Source organism: Eriocheir sinensis, chromosome 2, assembly GCF_024679095.1.
Source record: "Eriocheir sinensis breed Jianghai 21 chromosome 2, ASM2467909v1, whole genome shotgun sequence".
Classification (NCBI taxonomy): domain Eukaryota; kingdom Metazoa; phylum Arthropoda; class Malacostraca; order Decapoda; family Varunidae; genus Eriocheir; species Eriocheir sinensis.
The window spans coordinates 18,025,710-18,034,010 of record NC_066510.1 but is presented as its reverse complement, the minus strand read 5'-3'; positions in this window follow the sequence as shown (position 1 = coordinate 18,034,010).

Sequence of the window (8,301 nt, the reverse complement as noted above, 5' to 3'; positions counted from 1 at the left end):
ACGTGGTGACACTCATGTACGCGTTGTTACATGCACACACATACACAAGAAGATCATCTGCATACTGTGTCCACTAGTAAACCAGAGCAGCTACGGAAAATAAATAAGTGTACAACGATTACACACGATTCACTGCACGGCGGATTCGCAGCAACGGACACAAGTTGTAAATACGGAGTGTACCGCCGCTTCCCTTGATAACAAACACTCACGGAAAGCAACAGTTTGCACCAATTATGCACGAAACACTTCAGAGCCAGAGCCGAGTGACAACCAACACCGTAGTACACACAAGATATACACGAGTAGAGAGTGACTTTTTCGTAACTCGCTGTCCTAGAGAAATCAAGGTAATGGCTGAGTATCGTTCGAGGCGACAGAGATTCCAGTGGTTATACTTCGAATCGGTCACTCCAGCGGACGCACCACACACCTGCACCTCCCGCCACCGCGCCAGCCCCTGCACAACTGACAGGCGAGGAGGCGGGGGCGTGGAGGGGAGGTGTTGGGGAGGGAGGGCGAGAGAGAAGGGAGGATGGGTGAGTGAGTAGCCAGCTTCCTCACCCCCATTCTTTTCCCCCTCCCTCCTTCCCTCCCTCGTTCCTGGATTCCCCGTCGAGACACACCTTAGTCATCCTCGCAATGATCTGTATTTTTTTGTTTGTTTTTTTCTTACGTCGTCTTCTTTCATCTGTCGCGAGTGATTGTGAGGAATGTATGGTGTGTGTGTGTTTGTGTGTGTGTGTGTGTGTGTGTGTGTATGTGTGGTAATGCGGCAGAACTGGATCGCTATAAGGCAGGCAGTAAGAATTTTCTCCCAGTCCTGTGTTTCGTAACCCCGCTGAATAATATATTTAAGTGTTTCCACCTTCTTGCGTAAGCTTAGATGGGATTGACTTTTGACAGGGTTTCTTAATGCTGTTCTTTTTTTTTCCCTCAGCTTTGAAGTAATTAAGTGCAAGATATAAGTGATGGGTATTATTTCACCTCGATAAGTGGCATGTATGATTTTGTCTCGGTGTAGCGTGGATATTACATTAAAGATATGGATGTATACGAAATGTCAGTATACAGCTAACAAGTAAAATGAATATGATGCAACATAAGAACATAAGAACATAAGAACATAGGGAAACTGCAAGAGGCCGGGTGGCCTACACAGGGCAGCTCCAGAATCCCCCCCACTACTCACGATGGGTGAGGTGTAGTTACAGGGGTTACAGGTAGAGGCTTGATCCTCGTTATACCGGCGGTACTAGGCACGCACCAGTACCCTGTCACCTTACTGCACCCGCACCTCACTGCCACCTGTCGTCCTCGTCCATGTAGCTATCCAGTCTACTCTTAAAACAAGCTATCGTCCCTGCACTAATTATGTGATTGCTGAGTCTATTCCATTCCCCCACCACCCTATTACTAAACCAATGCTTGCCTATGTCTCTCCTAAATCTATACTTTTCTAATTTAAATCCATTACTGCGAGTTCTATCCGCTAGCTAATTCTCAGTACTTTACTTATATCGCCTTTGTTGTAACCCTTGACCCATTTGAATATTTATATCAGATCTCCCAGCACTCTTCGTCTCTCTAGTGAATGTAAGTTTAGATGTTTGAGCCTATTTTGATATGGGAGGTTCCGCAGCCCCTGAATCATCTTGGTCATCCTCCTCTGAACTGATTCTAGCAAGTTGATGTCCATTCTGTAGTGTGGACACCAAAACTGGACAGCATATTCTAAGTGTGGCCTAACTAACGCTAAACAGAGTCTGAGGATGACCTCTGCACTCCTGTTGGTTACCGTCCTGTTAATAAAGCCTAATACCCTGTTAGCCCTATTCCTCGCACTAATACATTGCTTCCTTAGTTTTAGGTCAGAGTTCACTAACACACACACACACACACACACACACACACACACACACACACACACACACACACACACAGGGAGGAATATGTACGAACACAACCAAATCGAACGGGGCGAGTTGGGGGGGGGGGGTGAAAGGAAGGAGGAATAATGTCGGCAAGGAAACTTTAACCATATTAACGAACGTCGCGATGCGGAATAATTATGTACGTAACGTTGCGATAAAACCACACACACACACACACACACACACACACACACACACACAACTCTCACATTCCTGTCGATCTGAGATTTTTTTTTCCCTCACACTTTCTTCGGCACGGCGGTGATTCACCCTATACAACACACACACACACACACACACACACACACACACACACACACACACACACACACACACATCTTTTCCTGTTCCGGCAGGGAGGGAAGGGCGTCAGTGCAACGTCCGGATGGTTGAAAGCAAGATGTTGGATGAAAGTACAAGTTCCGCTTACTCGCACGTGTGTCGACTGATGATCATTCTCTTCATTGTTTACCCGCATGGAAGTTTCATTATACTTTGTCTGAATCCTCAAGCTTTTTTTTTTCCAATGTAATAATGAAAACTGTACAAAGCATAAAAAAAATAATTGTGGGTTCTCGAGAAAGGTTTGTTCACTATTCTCCCGGGTATTGAAAATTTTGAAGGCTCACATCGTCTGACGAGGAAATTGTACTGGTTTTGTAAGTCTCTCTGGCTGTTCCTTTCATCATGACATTGCGCCTATTCATAAGACGTGGAGAGTTAACAGCCTCTTTTCATGATACTCACAATAGGAGATAAAGAGATAAGTAAAAACAATTGATACAGATATAGAGACAGACAAGGAAAAAAAGTGTATGAAAGAAGGAAGAAAGAAGGAAATAAATAAATAAATAAATAAATAAATAAATAGATAAATAAAAATAAAAAAGAAAAGAAAGACAAGAAACAAAAAGAAACAAAAGAAAAAAGAAAGAAAGAAAGAAAGAGTAAAAATGATTGAAAGAAAGGAAGAAAGAAAAAAGAAAAAAGAGAGACGCGCTGAAGAGAGAATAACAATTAAATACATAAATAAAAATATAAGAATAAAGCAAAACAAAGCCATTTACAACACAAAATGATCCTCAGACAAAAACACAGACAATAAAAAAACAATAAATACCAAACAGGAATTCTACCACACAACAACCAACACGAGACATCAACGAGCTTCCTTTCCTACTACAAGACCGAGGAATTATTAAGGACGTCTTTCCGCTTGACTTCAGGAAAAGGCCGCGTCCTTGACACATACACTGCCGCTGCTGCTGTCTTCTCCATTCCTTCCCTCCCTCCCTTCCCTCCTTCCTTCCTCGCTCTCTCCACCTCACGAACGCCACGAGATGTATTTTTGTCGAATTCCACACCGCTTTCACTGTACAATGCCCCTTTTTCCTGTTTTTTCTTCGCCTCCTCCCCCTCCTCCTCCTTGTCTTCCTCTTCTCCCTTCACTTGCTTTTATTTATGCTGCTACTACTACTACTACTACTATGTTCTTTTTGTCATTCCCTCCAGTCGTAAATTACTCATAGTGGTTAGGCCTTCATGACTGGGAAATCCACTGCACACACACACACACACACACTGTAAGCACTGTGCTTCTCCGTAGGGGAACGGCTGGCTGTCTCGAGAGAGACCCGCAGCAGACCAAGAGGTGAATTACACACACACACACATACATATACACATTAACATTTCTTTCTCGATAAAATTCATACACAATATAATGCAAGGTTTGATTGTGTGTGTGTTGTGTGTGTGTGTGTGTGTGTGTATACCTATTTGTAGTTTACCGGGCCCGAGCTAAGCTCTAATAGTCCCGTCTCCATATCTACATTCATCCAGCCTTTCCTTCATTTGTTGGACACTGTTCGCCTCCACCACCTCTTCCCGCAAGCTGTTCCATGTGTTAATACTTCTATGTGGAAAATTGTACTTTTTAAGTCACTCAAACAGGTTTCTTTATGAAGTTTCTTCCTATGTCCTCTCAGCCCCTGCGTTCTCGCAGTTCAGAAGAGATCATCTCTATCCACCTCATCAAACTTATTTATCAATTTATACAGCGTGATCCCTTCTTTGTTCTAGTGTCGTCAAGTCCATCTCCTTCAATTTGTCTTCATACGTCATATTTGAGAGTTCTAGGACCATTTTAGTTGCAATTCTCTGTATCCTTTCCAGCTTTCTGATATCCTTCGTGTGTGTGTGTGTGTGTGTGTGTGTGTGTGTGTGTGTGTGTGTGTGTGTGTGTGTGTGTGTGTGTGTAAAGGCGAAGAAGGGAAATACAAACGAAATAGAAAAGAAGGGGGGAGTCAGGAGGAGGAGGTTGACTGTGTGTGAAGGGAGGAAAGGGACAGGAAGTATGAGGGAGGAAAAGGAGGGAAGGAAAATAGGGAAGAAGTATACACATGAAAGAAAGAAGAGAAGAGGAAAAGGGAAAGACGAACGAAAACGACGAAGAAAAGAGGCAGAAGATGAGATATTTAAGGGAGTGGGAGTAGGAGAGAAAAAAAAAAGTAGTAATAGCTGGAAGGCAAAGAGGGGTGAGGGAGCCAGGTGAACCAGGAAGGGGGAGAAGGAGGAGGGGGAGGAGGAGGTGGAGGTAAGTGGGGGCATACCTGTACAGTGGTCAAGGTGGGTGCGTGTTCGTAGCCTACTCATTATCTTTATGGTCGGCCTGCAAGAACTGTCTCATGTAGCCCTTGAACTGCTTCCTCTACTGTAAAAAAACAACAACTCATCGCAGCAAGGAAAAAAAAAAACAGGTAAAGATTAAAGGGAGGCAGGATGGAAGGAGAGAGAGAGAGGGGGAGGGAGGGAGAGGGAATGAAGCAACGAGGGTAAGACCAGCGTCATTATCTTCATTTTGTTCACCGGTTTGTTCGTTTTTTTGTGTGTGAATGAGCAGGTGCATGAATTAGAGGTTCCATTACCTTCTTTCTCGCTGCTTCTCATCCCATCATGGCACAGATTAAGCGTCATTCTCACCTTTTAATTCGTTTCCCACTGATAATGATTTCTTAAGGTTTGTTCGTCATTTTGTGTGTGAATGAGCAGGTGCATGAATTAGAGGTTCCATTACCTTGTTTCTCTTTGCTTCTCATCCCATCATGGCACAGATTAAGCGTCATTCTCACCTTTTAATTCGTTTCCCACTGATAATGATTTCTTAAGGTTTGTTCGTCTTTTTGTGTGTGAATGAGCAGGTGCATGAATTAGAGGTTACCATTACCTTCTTTCTCGCTGTTTCTCAGTCCATCATGGCACGGATTAAGCGTCATTCTCACCTTTTAATTCGTTTTCCACTGATAATGATTTCTTAGGGTTTGTTCGTCATTTTGTGTGTGAATGAGCAGGTGCATGAATTAGAGGTTACCATTACCTTCTTTCTCGCTGCTTCTCATCCCATCATGGCACAGATTAAGCGTCATTCTCACCTTTTAATTCGTTTCCCACTGATAATGATTTCTTAAGGTTTGTTCGTCATTTTGTGTGTGATTGAGCAGGTGCATGAATTAGAGGTTATCATTACCTTCTTTATCTCCCATCATGGCACAGATTAAGCCTCATTATCACCTTTTAATTCGTTTTCCACTGGTAATGATTTCTTAAGTTTCGTCAAAGGCAAATTCCCACCACGGATAGGTTTACTGCACACCCGTGATCACGTGTATATGTGTATGACTGTCAAGAGTATGAAGGAACGATAATGAGGCAAATTTAGCGTTATAACTTCCTCCATTATCCGATTATTCCGCGGCTCTGAGTCTCTCAAGGACGAGTTGGTGAGAAACCCCCTCCACTTTGTCTCCTGCTGCTTTGCTACGCCATTACATGTTGTTGCTGCTGCCACCACAAATGCAACAACAGCAGCAACAACAACAACTAACACTACTACCTCTTTCTCCTCGTCCTCGTCCTCCTCCTCTACTACTACTACTACAGCTGCTACTATTACTACTACTTTTTTTTATACTATTACTACTACTACTACTATTTTTTATACTACTACTACTACTACTACTATTATTATTACTACTACTACTACTACTAATAATAATAATAATAGAACATACCTCTTCTCGTCTTGCATAAGTGGCTCATTTTCTTACACCGCGTTGACGTCACCCACCAGGCAATCTCTCTCTCTCTCTCTCTCTCTCTCTCTCTCTCTCTCTCTCTCTCTCTCTCTCTCTCAAGGACGATCGATTGACCATGACTTCAAATGAAATGCTATATGAAGATGTTTTGAGAGAGAGAGAGAGAGAGAGAGAGAGAGAGAGAGAGAGAGAGAGAGAGAGAGAGAGAGAGAGAGAGAGAGAGAGAGAGAGAGAGAGAGAGAGAGAGAGAGAGAGAGAGAGAGAGAGAGAGAGAAAATAAAAGGAGAAAAGGAAGAAGTAAAGGTTAGTGGAAAGAGAAATGAGACAGAGGCCGAGTTGGCAGTGTGCCTGGACATAATGAACAGGAGGCGGCGGACTGTGTGGAGACTTGTTCGGTGAAAGTCTTGTGTGTGTGTGTGTGTGTGTGTGTGTGTGTAAAGTGATGATTATACTAAAGTGCCTCTCCGTGCCTTTAGCCATCGCAGAGCACACATGAAAGGCACAAAACGTAAAAGATAAAACAAGAGCATTCAGTGTAAAATAGAAAAATAATCGTGACTGCCAAAGCTTAACAAAATGAAAACAATATGAAGAAACCCACAGTATTATTACTAACATTTTTTTATTCGAGACCCAAAATGGACAATAGCATGCAACTACGGAGAGAAAACTAAAGGAAATTACTGAGCAGCTGAGAGGATTGCATATAATGAGTAAATATACAAGCGTAAGATTCAAACTGAGGAAAATATATATTAAAAAGATTAAAACTGCTGCTAAATGTGTAAAGAAGTATAATGAGTGCAAGCAAAGAATCAGTTGCCTAAGAAGAAGGCAGTCTTAGAAGAACGAATAAATGGGACTTTGCCAAGATGAGTATCATTGACCTTTGAGCATCATTTAGGTTGCAGCATACGCAATTCACTCATCCGCTCTGGAAATACCTCAGCAATCACCCCTGCCGAACAAGAGGAATGGGAGATTGTTGCGGACCTGACACCGGAACACTTAATACTTCCATGCTTCCATCCCAGTGTGTGTGTGCGTGTGTGTGTGTGTGTGTGTAGGTGACAGATTGGCATCCATGGAACCAGCCACAATGATATAATTTAGTTACATTTATCTAAAACTAATCAAAAGATTTTAAGGGTGTGTTTGCCTATTTGTGGACAATTTTAATTAGGACTCACATCAGAAGGAATGGTACAGTCAAACCCAAAAGTCCCTTAACCAGCTCAGGCTGGGTTGTTGTGTTGAGCTCCCCAGTCATGTAAGGAGGGCAGGCAGAGGCGATGTCCCACAGAAAAGTGAAGCCACTCTCTGTGTAATTGTTTGTTATTTTCAGCATCCTCAACTATTTCTTGACTGAATTTGCAATGTCTATAAATTAATTTATGGCCAAAAAATACCCAGTTATGGGGATGCAAAGAAAGGTAAGGTAAGATTGGGGGCATAAGATACAGCTGCGTGTGGCCTCTTACAAACATTTTGAGTTATGAACAAATGCCAAGAACCAATCATGTTCATAGGTAGAGGGATACCTGTATGCCATAATAATCTATAATTATATTTCAAATTTTCCTTGGAAATGCAACACATTTCATACAGTATATCAGTGTATGTATATACAAAGTATGGGAAAAGGTTAAACAACCTGCTTTTGAGTATATGAAAGTGAATTTATTGTGTATCAGTAAAGGAGTCTTCAGTTTTGGAGTTGATAAATTGGTGTAACAAATCAAGGAAACTACAACACATTTTACAGGGTCACATCACACATCTGACATCCTGAAGCAATAAATACACTGCAAGTCTGAAAACATTAATTAACCCTCTTATGCACCACAGGCACAGAACACGCTGCGACTATTACAAACTCAAACCTTCACAGATACCAAGTGAGGAGCTTATCAGAGCCACCTGCCCTTCAGTAAGCAAAGAAATGTACTTAAAAACAGCTGTCAAAAATACAATTATACATTTTGTGAAAATTGAAAATAAATAGATATCACACTAATGATCTATAATAATGGGCTCAAACAATGTACACTTTTGATTTCTACTGTTTCTATCAGACAGAATTAGCTGTGAACAGGTTGCCAACACCACCTACTTCAAAACCTTAATAGTCTATGAAACAGTCAACTAGAAATGTGGGCAGTCTCCAGGGCAGTCACACCTCAAATACTTTAGCTCATTTGTCATCACAATGCAGTTCTGAATAAAACATTGTAATAAAATGTATATTATTGTGACCTGGTTATTAGAACAGA